We start from the raw sequence: 22599 nt of genomic DNA on the forward strand, positions 1-22599 counted from the left end.
AGTAGTATAGTATAGTATAGTATAGTATAGTATAGTATAGTATAGTAATATAGTGTGTTGAAGGAAAAACAATTGCCAATGAAAAGAAATGTCAGTTCCATTGAAAACCAGTACACAGGTTCCCACAATGGAACTTTTTTTTTTTAGATTGTAAGTAAAACTTGATTCTTATAAATGTAACATGATACTGTTTTTTTTTTTTTAATTTTGATCATGCAGTTAATTATGAGTGAACGAGCAAGGAGACTGTATACTTAACCTTTCAATGAGCAAATCCAAAGGGGCAGAGATGCTGAACCTGAGGAGGTGAACACATTGAGGAACGCACATAGATCTGTTAATCAAGTAAAGCCTCATTTCCCCAATGTTCCAGTTATTATACAAAGCTGCTCTGTGTATCTGCTAAATTTTTGTTGGGCTGTGTTAATGAAATTCGAATGCAAAGAATCCACTTTGGTTTTTATACTGTCTAACTGCAGCATATTTGGCCTTGAATGACTTATTTGATAGTTTTCTTATAATGATTAATCATTGTGCATGGGGAACACATTTTAATGATTCTTTAGATCTTGTTCAGCATGTTATCTGTAATAACAGAAACATAGTCTAGCTTTTATATGAACTTGCATACTGTTGCGTGAATTATTAGTTATGTGTTTGCCTTTGTGACAAGCTAGACATAAGGCTTTAATTCAAAGACAAAGCAAAAAAAAATCCTTCATTTCTTTCCTCTTCTTTGTACCTTGCTCCCTAGCATCTTTATAAGGACACATGCTAATATACCCAATTCCATTTATCCTTCCGATTAGTTTTTATCTTGTCCTATTATGACTAAGAATCCTAGGAACATCAAAGTCAAAGTCCTAGATATAAGATAAGACCATGAATGGGACCATAGGTTCCAGTTGGAAAGTGGGCTCTTTGATGATGCAGAGGGCATTGCTGACAGAATCAGAGTGTATGGGGGTGGGGTAGAACAACAAAATATTGTTACATTTGGCACCCAGGGGTAATTAAAGGTTATTTTAACTGCCTTATTTGTAGTACAATGGAAAAATAATTATTTTTGTCCCCTTTATTTATGAAATGTCTCTTCTCAGGAGAATTTTATAAAGCATTATAAAACACCATTTTGGGGGCTGGAAAAGATAGCTCACTGGCTGCTCTTCCAAGGACCTAGGCTCAATTCCAAGCACGCATATGACAACTCACAAATATCTGTAACTTCACTTTGAGGGGACTTGATGCCCTCTGCTGGATGCTATACATTCAGGCAAATTCTCACACACATAATAAAATAAAATCTTGTAAAAATTTAACACCATTATATTTCCTAGATAACCACAGAAAATTTCAAATTTTGGGGGGAATTTCAGTAGAATACAAACTGATCCAAGAGTTACTGTTTAGAATTTTATACCGAAGTCGTTTAAACAAAAAGTCCAGTATCTATAGCGTATTAAACTTAAAGATTTACAGGACATGTTAAATGTCAGGTGCTCCTGAAAATGCCTAGAGTTGTTCTGTTAGTGCCCAGTCAATTTACAAACTATTATCCCTTCACTTTTGCTAAACTGTTTCAGAATACCATTTGCCTGCATCTTCTCTCTCCTGAGCATAGACATTTCCCTTCAAAGTACTATTTGTATCTGAGGATGTCAAATTATCCTTGCTATAGGCAACCCACATTACATCAGAGTGAATGAACTGTGTTAAACACAAGCATAAAAAAATCATCATTAGAAAGGGTGATCTTCAGTCCTATCTGTCTCCAACCCTTGGATGATAGGCATTTTAGTTCTGTCTTTTTTGGGTTTAATTCCATTTTGGGAAAAGTCAATAATGAGTTTGCCAGTCACGGCACCTGTCCTCTTTGGTTTTCAGTAGGGTAGACTAGGCTTGGAGGAGGAGTGGTAACCCATAAGCATAGACACCATGTCCTCTAGCCAAGCCCTGAGCAAAGAAGCTTATGGATTTGGTTTGGGGAATTCACTCCCACATTTCTGGCAATGCAGCTTTTTTTTTTAATTTAAATTCATTTATTTACTTGTTCTTTGTTGTTATTTGACGTAGATAGAGGTCAAAACATAACTTGCTAGACTTGGTTCTCTTCATTCATCACATGGGTCCTAGCAATCAAAAGGCTTAAACTTAGGTCCTAGATCTCAGCAGAAAGCACCTTTTACCCACAGAAACATCTTGTTCACCAACCCTGCCAGTTTCCCTAGACCTCTGATATCCGCTCATGGATTTCTTTTGCTCAAGCTAGGTGTTTTCTTTCATTTGCATGCAAACTTAGAGTCATTGCTGATACACCTGGCAGAGTCCCTGACACAACAGATAATCAATGGGTGCTGTGACATGAATAATCACAACCTAAGTGCATATCATCATCACATTTGCAAAATAGTGGGTTGTTTTATGATTCCAAAAATTTCTGAAAGGTATTCAAGGAGAAAAAAAAGCAATATTTCTACCTGCCAGAGACTGTCTTTCTGTTTTCTTTCAGTGTTTTTATACACCTACATAATATTTCAGTGTCATAAAATTTGTATTCATGTGTTATATGAAGTAAAGTTACTTGAGCATTCGACGTACAATTATGTCATTACATGATCCTCACAATGATCACATTCGATGTCTACATAGTAGCCCATCATCTATAAGAACTAAAATGTTGTTATCATCCTTTGCCATTTAATTATGTATGCTCCACTAATTTTGATGTACACTATAATGAATAATCTATTACTAAAACATTGTTGGCATCTACTTCCTTCTCAAAGACGAGATACAAATTAAAGCAAGAAGTTTCTTTCAAGCAATATGAATCTTGAACAGCCTTTCAAATATTTTCGCCCTCATCTCTCAGAAGGCTTCATGTAGTCTTCCAACTACAAGCAAATGAGGATCGCTCTGTCAACGCTTCTCTGTCAGTAGTGCTGTTATTTTTTACAATTTTAATATTTGATACACATCTCACTTTTATTTTTATCTGCATTTCTATTATTAATATCAGGAAAACAAAATAGATAATTCCACTTGACTTTTATATGTCTTCCTTTTGAATTATTTGTTTAGCTATTTGGACAACAAGGGTGATGTCGATCATTTAGAACTTTTGCAATAATACTTCAGGGTATTGTTTTATTAACTGTCATGGCTGGCATCACTACTGCTCATATAGTTTAAATGTGTGTACGTGCAAAAAAATACATAATACATATTCAAATTCATATTTTGTTTTGGGATTCTTTTCGATGGTTTTATATTTAAGAATTCCTTCACATCAAGATAATTATGTATTTTCTTATGGCTTTGCTTTGCAACTTCCCTATACACTTCTCAATATAGTTGAAATTTACCCTGGAGTGTCATGTAAGCAGGGGTGTTTAGCTTAATGTTTTCTGTAGAAACAGTCAATTTCCTTGAAATTTTTATCACATACTCTGTTTGTTTGTTTGTTGAATTTTTTAATGATTTCTCCATTTTTCTTCTAAAACTGTTTTGAGCCTGTTTCCAAGCTATTCTTTTGAACTGATACATTTATAATTTATTTTAATTGTACCATGCTGTTATCATGTACTTAACGTTATTTCAGTAGAGGAAAACCAACAACCATCTCTACCTCCGTTCTGCATATACCTACCTATAATAGCCATGACTTTCAAGCACATCTATGATCCTCACTTTACCATAATCACACACTCTGAGTATCCTCATGCACCTTTAGTCTCTTTGTATCTATTTACCTCCATCATCCACAACAGTCCTGCAGGCCCAGCCATCCCCCTTTGATAGAATTATCTTCTACTTTAATATATAGTATAATAATATGCTCAATAATAATGATGATGATAATGATAGAACCATTTGCTTTCATTCTACCAATTCCCCTATAAAAACTGTATCATAGATTTGTGAAGGAATAAAACTATTTAATAGACTTGGGAGGAGAATTACTATTTCATAATGTTTATGTTTCTGAGCACAAATAAGGAATGTTTTCTCCTTCCTTGTTTCTTAGTTTTATGCATCTTGAGAAAAAATTTCACAGATTTCTGCATAAATATTAACATATTCCTTTTTACTCCCAGTTAATCTACCTATGAACAATTCCTATTTTTTATAAATAGTTTATATACTCATGGGTGCATGAATAGTATGGTTTTTCAATATGTCCTCATCATAAAGTGGTGATAGTTGGTGTAGCCTTTCACTTTTGAGATGTATTTTATAATCAGCCATATTTCTTAAGTCATTTAATTAGTTTCTTGGGTTTTAATTCATTCAACTCTGGCCCAATCGCGTATAACTAAAAAATCAGGGCACACTCTGATTTTTGGCTACTTGCATGAAAATTTTCATTTATGCATACAGATTAAATGATATTTTATTATTTTATAGAATAACTTTTCAAGAGGATATAAAAAGAATGTGAACCTACAGCTACTTTAGGTATCAAAAGAATGTGGCAGATTCTTACACTCACTGTGCTGACTTTTCTCAAACGTACAGTGTTTCCCAGATAAAAGAATTATGTAAGACAAACTAAACAACAAAAGCATGCATATATAAGAATTTTGACTGGAATGTACCAGGTGCTTTTTCTCAAATAAAAATCAGTTCCTCTCTTATATCAATCCCAACAACAAAGAGCAAAGTAGTTTCAAAATAAAAACAGAGCTCATATAGATTGGCTCAGAAACTGCACATTCTTCTGTAAAAGAAAAAAAATCCTTTTTTCCTTTTGCTAAGCATAAGTGTCTTATCTTGAAAGAATCCTTAATGGTTGATTTATCAAATCATCAACATACTAATGATATATGTCGTGAGATGTGTTCTTGGGAAGATTGGATAATTCCAATGAAGATTCTGAGGAAGATCTTAGGACAGTTTGGTGCACAATCCAAGATTAGTAATTAATTGTATTATTGTCACGTAATGTGATTATTTATTAGTTTCTAGAAGGCTGAAGACCTGGTTTGCTGTTGTCTGAGACTGAGCATGACATCACACCCATGTGACACATATTTGCAAAATATTTATTGATATAGTTTTACAAAATTCTCAGTTGCTAGCAAATACTCATATCCAGTTAACTGCTAGCTAGCCTAAAATGGATTCTTAGACGATGAATTTATTAAAGCCAAGAATACTCCTCTTTTGAAGTTAGAATGAGGTTCTAAACTGCTCTTTTCATACTAGTAAGAAAAATAGTTTCTAAAAAAAAATAATGTCTTCAAATTAGCACAGAAAAATGCTATGATTCAGAGCACTCCTTCCTTCACTCATCCATCAGACACAGATTAAGCAACTTCTGCATACAAGAAAAAAAAATTAATGGACATTGCAAAATTCATAGGAAGTAAAAGACCAAGTAGGTAAACATAAATTATGAAAGAAACTATTACCAAAAAGAAGAAAAAAAAGGTATTACGAGAGCTAAGATGATGAGGAAGAGGTAAAATAGGTTGAATTGTGGAGCAAAAGAAATGAGATATTGGACACTTATGACAGCAGGTCAAGGTGACAGATGCAAGATGCCCATAATGAGACTGGATAAATACGGTCCATTTCTAGAATTTCTGGATGCCCACAATGAGGCTGGACAAGTTTGGTCCATCCCTAGCATTTCTGGAAACTGTAACAAATGTCTAGGTAGAATTTTATGCAAGGAATTGATACCATCCTATTTTCTGTAATAGGTTGGGGAACAACCAAGAAAAAAGAATCTTCTTAGGAAGTTGTACTCATGATCTAGGGAAGAGAATATGGCTTTGTCTTTTATAGTAGTGTCAGAGATGGCAGCATGTATTTTAGAAAAAGATACCAAAGCTTCAACTTACAAGACTATGTGGCACTTTGGGCTGTTCGGGGCAGAGGGAATGGAAGTTTCAAAGGTGATGCCTGCTATTCTGCTTAAGTCATTTTCATAAACTGTATACCATTTATCACAATAAGAAAAGAAAAGCTGTGGTATTAGGGGAATCTAAGTGACATAGCTGGACAACAAAATCCAGTAGAGATAATCCTGTTATGGGTCTCCTTGTTTCTTAACCTATGGTACCTAGTAGGTGCATTATTGCCCTGATATAAAGTCAGTCCATTGTGTATGAGTGAGTGTGTGTGTGTGTGTGTGTTGTGATGTGGTGTTTATAGTTTAGCAAGTAATGGGTTTTCATGTAACTTTTCTAGAAGGTGTTTGATGTTAGTTATTCCTCCCCATACCTTCTGTTCTGCCTTCCTACCCAGGACCAGATATCATCCTCCTAATCCTCAGTAACCATTGAAGAAGGGGAACAGAGAAGCTGTGAATGACAAGGAAACAGCCCTTTTCCTGGCACAACAAGATAGTTGCACCTATGAACTTGTAGCTGTTGCAACAACAGGAACAAGACCTGCAAACGCTCAAGCCGTGAAGTGGGGAAATGGGCAGAGTCCCACCCCTGCCTGAGGAGATATTGGAAACTCTCAATTGCTGAGAGAAGGAATGTAGTTTTCTTAAATGGTGTGGTCTCTGGTAGCTGTAAACTCTCCAATGCACAGCAACACACCCAATATATAGGCAGCATAAATTAGACATTAGAGGTTATAAAAAAATTAGGACAAAAAATTGAGTGGGAATGCTATGGGGATTGGATCTAGGAGGAGTGGTTATAGTCAAAAGACAGTGTGTGGAATTCTTGAAGAACTAATGATTAAAAATCATGAGAACTAATTTTTAAAATCCACCACAAAAAAATAAAGTGATAAAGAAGGATGAGGAGAAGGAGGAGGAGGAAGAAGAGGAGGAGGAAGAGGAGGAGGACAAGGAGAAGAAGAAGAAGAAGAAGAAGAAGAAGAAGAAGAAGAAGAAGAAGAAGAAGAAGAAGAAGAAGAAGAAGAAGAAGAAAAGCTATAAGCTGTTGAGATAACTCAGGAGGTAAAAGGTGTTTGTCATCAGACCTAATGACCTTAATTCAATCCTTGGAACATATATAGAAAAGGAGAAAAATTATTTCTGCTAGTTGGCCTCTGACATCTTCACATGTGCTACAACATGTACATACACCCCACACACAGAAACACATAGTACATACATATACACATACACATATACAAACACGCTTTATAAATACCACCCTCCATTGGATGGCCCTAAGCCCATGAGTCTCTAGGCAGCCCAAACTCTCCCTCTCTCTGTCTCTCTCTGTGTCTCTGTATCTCTCTGTCTTTCTCTGTTTCTCTATGTCTATCTCTATCCCTCTGTGTGTGTGTGTGTGTGTGTGTGTGTGTGAGAGAGAGAGAGAGAGAGAGAGAGAGAGAGAGAGCATAAATTTAGAAGGAACATGGGAGGATTTAGATAGAGGAGTGACGGAGTGAATAAGAAGAAAATACATTATGTGCATATAAGAAAGTCTCAAGGAACTAATAAAAATGTATATCTATAAATAAAATAAATATATTAAAAAGAAGAAAAGGTGTAGGATTTTCATTTTTTGCTGTTTTGTTATTGGTGTTGTTGATGATGAAGATGCTGTGTTTTGACTTAGTAATATAGCCCAAAAGGGAGAAGACTGTATGAAATTCCTCAGCATGTATAGAAAGCCTAAGTCCCACTTTGTTTCCGTTTCTATGTAAGTGACACATGGTGAGGTGGCTATCACCCTTCCCTTCACTGTCACACTTGGTAACACAAAATTCAGATAAGTTAGTTACATTAAATATCCCATGCCAGCAAGTTTTTGAGCCCATACTATTCTTCACATTCTGAAACTTGATGGCATAGTATTGATCCTATCATTGTTATTAGAAAAGTTAGTAAAGTAACTTAAATTTTCTCTCCCCTAAACTCAATGAGAACCCTGAACTTGTCCATGTGACCTAATTTAGAAGTCTGATCTTTGCAGTTGTAATTGAATTAAGACAAGGCTATAGTTAGCTCTAAATGATATAAGAACAGTGTCCTTACATAAAGACTGAGACATGGACAGGAGAACAGACACAGAGGAGGACACATGGAGATGAAGGTAGAAACAGAATAACATGATTGGGGTGAGGTATGTCCGAGACTATAAGAATCACCTTCTCCTAAAAGCATCAGAGGATTGCCATGCTAACACTGAGATGTTAGACAGAAAATGCCCAGATCTGCATCGATAAATTTCTACTTCTTTAAGCTACCAAGTTTGGGGTGTATGGCTATGTCAGTGCTAAGAAACAAAACAATTTGAAGTATTTCAGTTGAAAGTATGTTTTTGAATTTGACTTGTAGAGCAAATACATAAAACATGGGTTCCAAACACATACATGTCCTTCTCAAAGAGATTTCCCCATGCCCAGTTGCTTTGGATTATTATTAATGTCCACATCTATCCATTTATGTGGGCTTTGCTTTGTGAATCACAAGTCTGTGTTGCTGATACATTAAATCACTTCCACAAAATCCCAAACCTAAATACGGAGGAACCGGAGTTCAAATTTAGCTTTATCTCATCACTAAAATGACACTGTATTCCAGAACATCTGTCTCTGGTGCCTGTCCATTGCAGTATATTCTGAGGATGTAGGAAAGACATTGACAACCTCGGTTTTCAATGCCTACAATCGAAACTCACATTTGTTAATTAAATGATAAGTTGCAAGGACTGAGTACAATCAATCTCTTATTCACAGAGGAACACAAAGTTTATTCTACTACAGGTATTGTCAATGAACTTGCCATTAGCTTCTACAGCTTTCATTAGAAGTTCTGCTTTGCACACGTGTATTCAAAGTCAAGGTGTTATCAGATTGGACACTTACAGCTTTACTCTACTTAAATTCATTTCCCTCCTGCAGTCTCTGTTTCATTATCACAATACTGACTCATTCTTGCCACCTAAGGAGATCATAAGAATAAATAGTGTAAGTGCAGAGGAAAGTATCTAAACTTCATATTCACAGACAGATGCCCAGCCTGAAAAGATAAAACAGGAGATGAAGGCATGTTCTAAATTTACCTTTCCTCCCTCTCAGTGGGCTATGGTGCTAATCATAACAGATACAACTGTAAGGTGTCACATCTGTTGTTGTAGAATGTCAACTTTAAGAAAGCTTGTGTAGGAGGGACTTCTTCAGGGAGTAACGTGTCCATCTGTAAATTAAAGATGCTGCCTTTACACCAAATGCCACAAGAGGGTCTCTGATGTTTTGTGAAGTACCTATTTCCCCAGAAGTGTATCCAGTTTTCCAAGCCGTTATCAATTAATGCCCATGACATTTTTTTCTTTACTACTCTGATATTTAAAAGATCTGTTCAGTTCTTTTAAAGGTTAGGGCTCCCTTAATTGAGATATGAATGCTGGCAAATTAACTTCTACCCTATCACAATGGAAAGCTCCAGACACACACGGTTTCAAAACGGATGCTCACATTTGTGCCCCAAACTGGACACTTGACAGTCCTGAGACTTTCCAAGTTTATCCTCTAGGAGACTAACATTGCAGAGAATTTTAACCAGAGTTTGGAAGTGATATTCTCTTCCACATTCTGTCCACCAATGTTCACAAGCAGAAGTTCTTTCCCAATCCATTGCAACCCTCTAAGCGAACAGATACAAACAACAAAGGAAAACACAGTCCCATAAAGGTTCCACTATTGCATCTGGTGATCCACACCTGCTAAAAGACAAAAACCATATGGGAACCTTGCCCTGGCAATGCATCCAGCACTCCCTGGGAGCAGCAGGCACTGTCGTATCACCGGCAGGGCGTGCGCGAGTGCATACACAAAGAACTGCTGCTGGGCTTGCTAGCCTTTCGGGGTACCAGCAGACTCCTAGAGCTGGCATCCGGGGTGATCTCTTACGCCCTCCATCCTAGCATAAGAGCGCTATCCTTTATTTGACCGGTGAAGAGCCCAAGCTGGATGATATCGCAAGGATTGGGGGTTGGGGAGTGGGCGGACCCTGGATCCCTTGCCCATTCTCAGAGGTCCCCAGCCTTTGGCATCTCCTAGGAGATGCACAATCAATTGTGCTGTCATAGAGGTCTCCTTTCGCATCCTCTCTAGGCAAAGCCAGATGCCCGGTGTAGCAACCGTGCGCATCTTGGCAAGCGCCCCTTCTGGAGCCGCTACCCATAAGCCGACCTGCCCGGTGCTCCTGCCTACCTGGTGGCTGGCTGTCAGCAGAGAAGTCGCGGTACCTCATCTGCTTCTCCGCTGCTGCTACATCTGTTATATCGCTCCAAGCGCCATGTTCCTGCTCTCCACGGGCACACGCCAGGGAACTACTACGGCTGGGAAGGGGCAAGGGGGGCGGGGGCTAGAGGAGGGGGTGGGGGCAGAGTCAAAGCTTTTTACTCTCCTCCCAAACCTCTCCCAGCTACTGAGCATGCCCAAGCCGCCTGGCTTCGCCCCTAGGAGGACTGTCCGCTGAGACCACTCAGCTGCTCCGGGTTTTCGGAGCAGCCCGCTGTAGGAAAGCTGTAGCAATTGAGGGGGGTGAAAGGGGGAGTGTGGAGGGAGTGTCTGCACGCCGAGCTGGAGAAAACAGCCAATCGGATCACACTTTCCTTCTACCATCCCCCTGCGGGCTACTCCCGCATACCCCTCCCTGAACATCCCAGTTTGTCCAAATTTTCTATAGGACCTTTGCAAAGCCGCACTACACCAGTATGCTAGCTAGTCTCTTTAGCATCACCTGGTCCTGTGCTTCGCAAACTTTGAGCCTTTAATTTAAAATACAGATTTGGATTCAATTGCCAGGTCCTGAGAGTCCATGTGCCATGCGGCTGGTCCTCTGAAAGGTCAGGAGGTGCAAGAATCCAGAAACATCTGTAACCTCTAATTGGTCATGGAGTCTTTAATCAGCAATGGACTTATCAGCCTAAGGAGTTACCTTCAGCTTTTGATGGTAGCAGCGGTTCAAGGGAGGATGTCCCCTGGGATGTCATGCCTTTCCTGGAAAGAGGCTTTGTAGGGCACACACTGAAGATAGCATAAAACCATTAGTTTGATCTAGAATTAGGAGCTTCGGAGACGATGGGCTCTTGGATCAATTCACAATCGCTTTGATACTTGAGACTAGGAAACCCGTGCTCAGTCAGTTGACCTGTTGTTGACCTGTTGTCCAATTCAAGCCTGAACCAGTCTGTCCTGACTGTCTACCTGTCTTCTCTGAGCCTAGGACAAAACCTGAGAGGTTCGATGTAATGTCAAGGCTGGGCTTGACCGTTGAGACTGACTGGTCTTTTGAGAGCAAAAGACCACAGGAGGTATTGGTAATATTGAGATTAGTCACTGCCCACATGAAACCAAACGAGTCACAAAACCAACCTTGCGCGCACAGGACTGGCCAGCAAGAACGACGCTGCAACAGGATCCTTCTGCACACGTTTATTGGGAGAGCTTGATTGTAGAGGTGAAGAGACCCCGAGCCCAGAACTGGTGCAGCTTATATAGGCTTAGGAGAGGCGTGTCTCACACCCGGATTGGTTATGCACTATACCTCATTTGCATGTTCCTCATCTGATTGACTACTTTCTCTCAGTATCTCACAGTACCTCATTAACATACCTCATTTGCATGTCTCACATCTGATTGGTTATTCTCTCAGTACCTCATTATCATACCTCATTTGCATGTCTCACATCTGATTGGTTATTCTCTCAGTACTTTGCAGAGCCTCATTATCATGCCCGGGCCAGGCAGTGTTTTGGCGAAAAACTTTACTGCATAAGTAAGCATTGGTCGTTTGCCCAAACTTATGCGTGGTGGCCAGCAGAAGCCTGCGCCACTCTGCAACTGCACATGTGGCTTCCCACACCAACCAAGAGACTTTAATCTTGGAATTAGAGAGTCACACCCTTCTTCATCCTCAGAGATCTCTAAAGTGTCCTTATGAGCATATGGTATCTGATCCTATAACTGAATAAGTCGGTTATAAAACAGGGCCAGTTTGCTAGTGAATAGTAGATGCTTATCATCTCCTGTCCCCATGGCTTATCTGTTCACACACTACTTTCACTGAAGTAGCTTACATATCAAAACAGAATCATGGCAGGAGCTGGTGCTAGAGATATTGCCACAGCTGTTAAGAACTCACGTTGCCCATCCAGAGGTCCCAGGTTCGGTTGTATAGGGTAGGTCCAAGCTGTACGTGACTCTGACTCCAGTGGATCCCACACTCTCCTCTGGTATCAGTGGTGCCTTTTTCCACCTGGAACACATAGAAGCACCCAGACACATATATACTGATAAAAATAAATCTTTAAAAAGTAGAATCACAGAACAGATAGATGATCACTATTCTCCACTGATGCTTCTAAGTGTGAAGGACATATGTATCTTGGCCTATCAAATCCTATTTTTGCCATTCATATGGCTAAAGTCAATAAATTCATCAATGCTTGAAACTGCTCAAATAGCCCTACCTCACCTCTCACCAACTGGATTGCTGTCCCATGGTCATTGGCATAATATTTTCTATTCTTTACTTTCCCCTATGTGGACTTGGACAGATGCAAATGATAGGAAATATTTTATTGAGATGAAGTTTACTTGTAGTTTTAGTATCAATAAAAAGTGCACACACTGCCAAAGTGAACTATATAATCTGAATAATATAATTTTATATTATAATTATGCCATCATGAGTAGCCATGAAACAACTGATAAAAAAATAAATGAAAATCTGCTCCAAAGGAAACTACCAGACTTAGATGGTTTCACTAGAGAAATGCTCTAAGTAGTGTACAAAACAAAACAACAAAAACAAAACAAAACAAAAACTACTTTTACACAATTATTTCTCAGAAAGCAAGACTACATATGGCTCAACTAATTTATGAGGCTATTATTTCCCTGACACCAAAACCAAATAAACTTAGTAGAAGAAAGTCCTCTAAACAATATATCTTATAAACCTACAAACAACCATTCCTGAGAGCTGCAGGGAGGGCTGAGTATCCTAGTACAGGTCCGTGGTCCCAGCTAATCGGGAGGCTGAGACAGGAGAATCATGAATTCAAAACTTGTCTGAACTACAGAGTGACTTACCACCCAAATGAAGAAAGTACTAAAAGCTTTTAGCTAACACTTATAACACCACACATTTTATCCCAAACACCAAGAAAAAATATTACCTTGAATCTTACAGTGCACAGAGAAAAAATTATATATTATCTCTATATATAGATGTATGTCAGGAACTCAGGGCTGCCTTAATATGTAAATAGGCATCAATATAATCCATCATACAAACTCAAAATCCTATCAAATTATACAGGAAAGCATTTGAAAAAAATGGTACCCATCATTGAATAAAGACTTGAAACTCATCAGGAACCGAGGGAGGGAATTGCCTCATTTATAAAAGGCATCTACAAAAAAAAACAAACCAAACAAACAAACAAACAAACAAACAAACAAAAAACCCTCTAGTGAACTTGCCATTTAAAAAAGAAAGTAAAAATAGTTTCCTCCTAAGATTCAGGAAAACTAAGAAGAGACTCATCCATCATCTCTTTCAACATATTACTAGAAGTTATAGCAACTGAAATTAGACAAGAAAAATAAAAGACCCCGAGTTATGAAGGAATAAATAAAATACTTTTTACATGCATTCCACTGATTGTGCTCATGAAAAGCCAACACGGAAGCTCCAAGACAGCTCTTAAAACAAAAAGGTAAATTCTGTAACATTCCCCCAAATTAGCTGTATCTCTAGATATAAACCATGAACATTTAGAAAATTACATGAGAAACACAATGACAAAAAGAACAGAATGCTAAGACACAGATTTAATAAAATCATGCAGGGCTCATATTCTTAAATTACAACATACCAATGAAATCAAAGACCCAATATATAGATATTGTACATTCATATATTAGAAAGCTCAACCTGGCAAAAAAAAATGTAATCTTTATACTAAATGAAGTGACATTTTCAGTGACATTTCTATAGTAACGTTGAAAATTTTTGGTGACCTGGACAACTTTATCTCAAGTCTATTTTGAAAGATAAAGGTTCTAGACTATCCAAACAGTATTGAGATTGTAGTTATCTTAACTAGAAAATCATGTGAGACACTTAGATACCAAAATAGAAAACCCAGAAATAGACTCACACAAGCATGAACTATTACTATTAACAGCTGAGAGAAGCCATTCCGAGAGAACAGCATTCCTGCCATACGCTGATGCACCAAGAAGATGTGCATGGACAACGAAGAGCTTGAACGTTAACTAGGAGCATGCGCAGCTGAAATAGTGAACATCTTCCTCTAAGATCCTAAGATCGGGACAAAAGGACGAAAACAAAAACATCAACTTTATTACTTCAAAATTCTATGTGGACAGTCAGGAGAATTAGAGTCCAGAGTTGGAAGAAAAAAAAAAGTAAATTTATCTTTTTTTTTAATGGGGTATGATCTTATATATAGAAAAATCTTAATGTGTGTATGCACATGCACACATGCACACGCATATACACAGAGACATATAGACACCCTAAAATTAATACAATTTCTACAAGGTGCAGGATATAAAATTAACCCATAGAAGTCAGTTGTATTTTATATACTGACTGTGAACAACCTAAAAGGAAAAATTTTAAAACAATTAGCTTAATAGTAGTTTCAAGAAGAATAAGACATTTAGAAATTAAGACTAGACCCATTAAGAAATATAAAGATAATCCATGTTCATGAAGCAGCAGACAATGCAAAGAGTACTGCAAGCAATCTATAAGTCATCCTAAGAAACTCTGAACAATGTTTTCACAGCAATAGAAAAAAATATCCTAAATTTTGTAGAAGTTTGTGGAGATCCTAAATAGCAAAAACAATCTAGAAAAGTAAGAACAAGGTTAGAAAACTTAATAAAATTCTAGTAACCAAAACAATTAAAGAGAACATATAAACTAATATCTAGACCAGTGGAATAGAATTCAGAAATAAACTCTTGTACATGTGTGCAGTAGTGGTTAACAAGGGTATCAAGACCACTGAAGAGGAAAAGAGCAATCTTGTTAACAGAACCCGCTAGGAAAACTGAACACCCATGTGCAAAATAATGAAATAGAACCCTAGAGCAAGTATGTAGAAGACACACATGAGTAAAAGCTAGAAAACATACTGAAGAAAACATGATGAAATCTTCATGATTTTGGATTTAGCAACTGTTTCTTGAATGTGACACCAAAAGAATAGGCAAGACATGAAAACTTGGTTAAACTTGAGAACATGGAAATGGAAATCTTCTATACAAAGAGCACAATGTTGAAAAATCATCTTACCAATCTGAAGAAACTACATGCAGATCCTAGATGCAAGAAGAGATTCATATCCAGACTATCTAAGACCCCTAAAAATAAGCAACATAAAACTTATTCAAGTGGGGGCGGAAAATGAGATTCTTCCAAAAATGATACATAGATACTAATAAGCATTTAAAGTGGCATTCAAAGTTGCTGACCAAAATATGAAATAATTTCAACTAAAATCTATTAGCCAAAACAGAACAAAATGTAAGAATAATTGGTGGGAGTGTGAAGAAGCTGGAAGGCCTGTGCAACAGTAGTGAAAATACTAAGTTGTATCATTTTTATGAAATTTAGTGGTATGTTTCCTTGCAGTTTAAACAGAATTGCTCTAGGATTGACCAATTCTATTTTGGGTTATATATTCATGACCTTAAAGAGATGTAAAGATGTGCATTTTAATGCTCATAGCACCAGGCCAAAAAGTGGAAACGACCTGAATGTCCACAGAAAGATGCATGAATACAAAAATTGTGATATGAATGGACATGGTCCCATTCCTCAGTCCTGAGCATGCATAAGATCCTGGTGATACATGTGACAGCAGTGAGTAGCCATGGAAGCATTCTACAAAACAAAGTAAGAAACATAGAATATTGTAAATACTGCATGATTTCGTTCATTTGAGATACCTAAATACCTAGTCAAATTGATGGAGACAGAAAGTAGATTGAAGATTAGCAGAGGCTGTGAGAAAGAAGAATTGAGGTTTAGTATTTAATAGTATTGAAATTCAGAATGTGATAGTTATAAAATGTTGAAGATGAAGAAGGTGATGGTTGTAAAATTCCGTGCCTGAGTACACCCAGCTGTGTGGTACAGGAAGTTCTGAGTATCAATCCCCAGTACTGTAACGAATGACTTAACTCAATAAATTTCTGAATAGGAAATAAAAAACAAAACCAAACGAGCTCTCAGACACTCCTAGGGTTTAAGTTTCTACATGATACAAGGAATAACTCTGCCACTAGACAGGGAAAAGTCAAAGACAGAGTGATGTCTAAAACATCAAGACTGCCTAGGAAAACTGTACAGAGTAGGAACAACTAACATAAGCCAGCAGAATAGTAACATGAGGGTAACCACCACTAAAACAAATGCATAAAACTTCCCAGAGAGCAAGACCAGGGCTGTACTGGGGAAGCCAAAGGGAGTGATGGATTCTACAGGGTCAACTCCATATTCAGATCCTCAGAGACACCTTATTTTAAAAGAGTCAACATGGAAACATTTTGGTTCCAGCATATAAAATAGACAATGATATATCAGAAAGAAGAGTTCAGAAATTAACCTTAATTTGTATAATAGCTCCATTTCTAGGAATGGTGACATAAATCACTGTAGAGTTGAATCACTAGAAGTTAAAAGCAGCTCAAGTTCTAGAATTGTGTCTTGGGGGCTAGTAGCCTCAAGCAACAAGAAATTACTTTAATTTAGTGAGCTCTATCCTTTGGCTCAAAAGGAAACCCATGTACTTCCAAGGCCATGAGTCTGTAAAATCTGGATGAACCCCCTCCCCTTGAATGCTCTAGGTCAAACCTCACTCTGGAGCATTTGAGAAAGTTGCAACATTCACTGCCTATGTCTAACAGCTTAGAACATATGAGATAAGGCAGTCAAGAAAACAGGGCCTTTGACTGGTGTAAAAGTTGCCAATATGTATATATAATATGCAAAGTATACGTAAGCGTTTCTATCCCACTGAAATCCCTGCACACTAATGAGTACCAGACTTTTCTGTAAGAAGAACATTTTCAACATTACTATGTAAGACTGTCCCCTAAAACATTCCTACATCGTTAATTCTTTCTTCAAAGATGGGAGATAAATTATAACCTCACCTGGTATCTCTGGATTGTCACTGGGTCATGTGTGGGCAATGAAAATCTTTCATGTGGTAGAGCTGGCATGTGGAGTGCATCACCAACTTCTTTTGGGTACACATCTCCCCTATTGCTTTTCACAGATCTGGTGGTTGAGAGAGAATTAGAGAGTTGATCACTTTTGAAGCAGATACCACATGCTCACACCCAGTACCAGGTTCCCTGTCCATTAAGCCCAAATTGTGCTCATTTTAGCTTGCTCTTTTAAAAATACCTTCACAGACGCCACCTAAAGTCCCAAGTGTCTTTTAAGAAGGACTTGCAGATGTTTCTCCCCCTTTCTAGAAAACACCAGTTAGTCCTATGAAGATTCAGGAAGGAACTATTCAGAGAAAACAGATGAGAGGGCAGCAGCTTCTCTTGTGGTACTGTGAGTTAAAGGAAAAGCTATTGCCTGGATCGAAACCTGGTACCACATGACCATCTATGCATGGCAGAATACAGTGTAAAAACTCTATTATTCTCATGACAGGAACAAATTTTTGTATTTTTAAGAAACATTAATAATATAACATTTGAAAAGTCTCTAAAGATCATGAGGATATTTATCTCTTTTAAAGAACAGCAGGGCTGATACAATAATAAATTTAAGTGTATGAGAGAGGGAGAGGTTGAAGTGTTAGACATGCAAGATTAAGGTGAATAACACTGGGCAGCTTTGTGACTTGGGCATGCCATCTCTGACTCCTAAACTCCTTTGCTTATCTGCAAAACACAGATGTGAGGTCAGTTTATTTCTCAGATTTTTTATGAGAATCAAAGGGAGGTATTTTGAGATGAAAAAATATGTGCTATAGGCAAAGATCAGAGCACTAAACTATTGTCTTTTCTTAATGGATTTGAGTAAACGTATAAAAGAATTATAAGTAGTTATAAAATATCTGTGTATCAAACTTTTATTTGAAAAGCTTATTTAAAATTAAACTGCCCGTATTTTGTGTCTACCAACTCACAAGAGAACCCCTGGGTGATTTTGAAATAAGTAAATTTGATGTGGCAGATGCTTAATGTGTGATGCATATAACCCTTCCAGGAAAGACTTATTTCTTAGCCCCTAGTGTGGGGTGTATGCTCAGCATCTGTATTGCCTCAGCCCCAGAGAACTGACCTGTCTGAGGCCCTAGCCCTTCCCAGGGCAAATTGGATAAAATATTTGATGGATGTGGTGATATCAAGGCTTGGCCATCTTGGTCCATTTTGGTAAAACTCTTAAGGACCGCTGTACCTCCAGAACACCCTGGGAAGTTGGCCAGAGTTGATAGTACTCTGCATCATTCTGGCCTTCTCTCTCTGCATGGTCATTCATCTATGGTGTTATGCTACCAAGACACTGTGTGTGTTTTTTCGTGTGTGTGTGTGTGTGTGTTCATTTGTACACACACTAATATTCATTTGTATACAAATTAATATACATGTACATGCTAATACATACAAGTCTGGAGGTTAGGAGGATAACTTCACGTGTTCTAATCAGGCAAACTTACCCTTTTGAGACAGGGGCTCTTATTGGCTTGGTACTTGCCATATAGATTATACTTGTTGCAAAAACAAAACAAAACAAAACCCTAAGAAACTGTTTAACAGATTCCAGGCATACCACAATGTCCAGAATTGAGAGGAAGGAAGACTAGGGATCAAAACCAAATCCTCGTGCTTTCAAATCAATCACTTTACTATCTGAACCAGCCTCTTTCCCAGAGCACACTTCAGTGTACATTCTTGCTTTATTATTATTATTATTTGCATTTAAAATGTTGTCCCCTTTCCCAAATTCTCCTCCACAGACTCCCCACACCATCCCCCACCTTAGCCTCTAAGAGGCTGATTTATCTATTAGTTGATATAGTTATTTTTCCTATGGGGTTGCAATCCCCTTCAGCTCCTTCAGTTCTTCCCCTAACTTTTCCATTGGAGTCCTCAGGCTCAGTGTATTGGTTGACTGAGTGTCTGCATCTGTCTTAGTCAGGTGCTGGCAGAGTCTCTCAGAGGACAGCTATACCAGGCTTCTGTCTGCAAGCACTTCTTGGCATCAGCAATAGTGTCCGAGTTTGGTATATGCAGATGAGATGGATACCAAGATGGAACAGTCTCTAATGGACTTTCCTTCAATCTCTGCTCCATTTTCTTGTCCATGTGTTTCCTTTAGACAAGGACAATTGTGGGTTAAAGATTTTGAGATGGATGGGTGGCTCCATCCCTCTATGCCTATTTACTCGAGGTGATCTGTTCAGGTTCTATTTCCCTGTTTTGGCTAATGTCATCCTCATTGGATCCTGGGAGCCTCGGGCATCTAGGACTTTCTAGTGGTTCTCCAGTTCCCCATCCCCACACTGCTACAGTCTCCTGGCCCTCTAGACTTCTCTCCTGTCTCTTCTCATACCTGACACTGTTTTCACCTTTTCCTTTCCCCTCCCTTCTCCCACCTAGGTCCCTCATTCCCTCTGCCTCCTATGACTTTTTTGTTCCCCCTTCTAAGTGGTATTGAAGCTTCCACACTTTGATCTTTCTTCTTCTTAAGTTTCATATGTTGGGTATTCTGAGCTTTTGGGTCAATATCCACTTATTAGTGATATATACCATGTATGTCCTTTTGGGTCTGGGTTATCTCATTCAGGATGATATTTTCTAGTTCTATCCATTTGCCTGCAAAATTTATTAAATTGTCATTTTTAATAGCTGAGTAGTATTCTATTGTGAAAATGTACCACATTTTCTGTATCCATTCCTCTGTTGAGGGACTTCTGGGTTGTTTCTAGCTTCTGGCTATTATAAATATGGCTGCTATGAACATAGTGGAGCAGGTGTCCTTATATGTTGGAACATCTTTTGGATCTATGCCCACTACTGGTATATATAGCTGAGTCTTCAGGTAGAACTATTTCCAATTTCCTGAGGAAACACCAGACTCATTTCCAAAGTGCTTGTACCGGCTTGCAATCCTACTAGCAATGGAAGAGTGTTTCTCTTTCTCTACATACTTGCCAAGATGTGCTGTCACCCAAGTTTTTGCTCTTAGCCATTCTAATTGATAAAAGGTGGAATCTCAGGGTCATTTTGATTTGCGAGTAAGGATGTTTAATATTTCTTTGGGTGTTTTTTGATCATTTGAGATTTCTCAGTTGAGAATTCTTGGTTTAGTTCTATGCCCCATTTTTTTAAGGACAAAAGGGCAGCCTACAGTCTGGGAAAAAATCTTTGCCAACCCTACATCTGACAGATGTGTATCTAAAATACACAAAGAACTCCAGAAAATCAAATGACCCAATTAAAAAATGAGGTACAGAACTAAACAAAGAATTCAGTGCACATTCTCAACACCAAAGGTCTGTATCAAAGTCTGTTTCTGGGCAAGCCAGCTTGCTGCAATCAGGGAAAGGTGAACTAGAAAGCTAGACTGAATCACATCCTTCCTCATACCCCGACCTCTTATGACCCTGTTGGATACCATTTCTTCCTTAGATGTTGAAGCCCTTCCTGGTTTAAGTATCAACTTTTCTTTCTGTTCCATTTCCTCACCTATGTTTCTTAATTCTCATTCCCAAAGACCCTTTTCTTTCTTTCATTCCTATCCAAAATAGAACCAAAAGCAAAGAGAGACAGATGTGTTAGGTGAACTTCCTTGGGATAGATAGCAGCAAGCAGGATAAAGGGAAATCGTATTACTTTCTGCATCTATGGTGTGGTAGGAGCTCCAGAATTGAGGTGGTGTACAGCAGTGCATTTAATAGAAAGTGGCTGGACCTACACTATGCTTGCTTTAGATCAACTTGCTTTTTCCTTGGTTGATATTTTCATGACAGAAGCAGTTTGAGCTACTTTTCTTGTTGCTATGACCAAATATCAGAGAAGAAGCAACTTAAGGAATGGCAGGTTTATTTGACTCACAGTTTGAAGAGGTGCAGTTCATCATGGGAAGTAACAGCACCATGTGTGTGCTGTAAGCAGCTTCCACAGTGAGGAAGCAGAACATGACTTGAGGAATGCTAGCCCTTGCATAACTTTACTCCCTTTTTCTTTTATTCAGCACATGGTCCCAGTCCATGACATGTTACCATTCATCTTCATGGTGGGCTTTCCCTCCTCATTCCAACCTCTCTGCCCTTAAGGACCAACCCATATGGTGAGTCTAAATGCATTCATTTTGAGAGTGATGATTAACTATCTCAAATTTACCTCCTGTCAATCAACATATAAACACAACACCTTTAGCTTTGGATTTTATTTTCACTTTTAATTATGTGTATGTTGTGCAGCTGTACACATGACTGTGTTCCTTTGAGCTGCTTCCTAGAACTTTGGTGTAAGCCTCTGTGAAGGTGTCATTTTTACACTTTTGTATGCCTGAAGAGCTAGTTATTCTGTGACCGATACTGCCAGGTTCCAATTCTCCCACAACAGACACAACCTCTGGACACCTTAGTGGCCAGATGTGGAAAAACACCTTCCAATGCTTTTGTTCTCCAGAAGGGGACTTCTCTAGCTACACTCACGCTGTGTTGTTTTCTCCCTTCAAATGCACTTGCATATCTACAAGTTGGAACTTTCCAAGGGTGGTGTGTTGCCCTGGGGGCAACTTTCTTATTGTAACATTGCACAGACCAATGTTTCTCTTTAGTGATATTCATCTTTTAAAGAATAATTTCAGTAGCTCTCTTCCTAGTTACCTTGTCTGCAACTTTACATTTTCTTGTGTGCTTCACTTCAGAAGGCAAAACTTTACTCTTGATCAAAAAGTTTGCTCTTGCTCTTTTTCGCTGGCGCATCACGGAGGATCCTATTGCCATCCTGGGCTGCCACCCCGCCCAGTGTTACCGGTATTGTAAGAACAAGCCATACCCAAAGTTTCCCTGATGATCCGAATCTTTGACTTAGGACAGAAGAAAGTGAAAGTTGATGAATTCCCACTCTATGGCCACATGGTGTCAGATGAATATGAACAACTCTTTTCTGGAGCACTGGAGGCTGCCCATATTTGTGCCAACAAATACACCATAAAGAATTGTGGCAAGGATGACTTTCATATCCGAGTGAGGCTACATCTTTTCCATGTCATTCGTATCATCAAGATGTTGTCCTGTGCTGGATCTGACAGGCTCCAGACAGGTATACAATGTGTAGTGCCTTTGGGAAGCCCCAGGGCACAGTGGCCAGGGTTCACATTGGCCAGGTCAAGTCCATCCGCAACGAGTTGCAGAGTAAGAAACAGGTGATTGAGGCTCTGCACAGAGTCAAGTTCAAGTTCCCTGGCCGCCAGAAGATCCACATCTCAAAGAAGTGGGGCTTCACCAAGTTTAATGCAGATGAATTTGAAGACACAGTTGCTGAGAAGCAGTTCATTCCTGATGGGTGTGGTGTCAAATAGATCATGGTCCTCTGGACAAGTGGAGAGCCCTGCATTCCTGAAGGCTTCCACAGTGCTCTCCTATA

At 38.6% G+C, this 22599-nt stretch overlaps 1 protein-coding gene and 1 pseudogene across 3 annotated transcripts in view; one reads left to right on the forward strand and one right to left on the reverse strand.

The window, feature by feature from the left end:
* Positions 1–10448, reverse strand: part of Pak5 (p21 (RAC1) activated kinase 5) — a 303671-nt gene extending 293223 nt beyond the window's left edge. For 2 of the 3 annotated variants that reach the window (XM_029474644.1, XM_029474646.1), the window contains exon 1: positions 10135–10279. The gene's annotated coding sequence lies outside the window, so the exon portion shown is untranslated. Of the gene's footprint in view, positions 1–10134 lie in introns of all 3 variants that reach the window. The other variant, XM_021155661.2, reaches the window with a different exon arrangement.
* Positions 10449–21035: 10587 nt separating this feature from the next.
* On the forward strand, positions 21036–22575 carry LOC110307127 (annotated as a pseudogene).
* The last annotated feature ends 24 nt before the right edge of the window (positions 22576–22599 follow it).

This window comes from Mus caroli, chromosome 2 (assembly GCF_900094665.2).
Source record: "Mus caroli chromosome 2, CAROLI_EIJ_v1.1, whole genome shotgun sequence".
Lineage (NCBI taxonomy): Eukaryota > Metazoa > Chordata > Mammalia > Rodentia > Muridae > Mus > Mus caroli.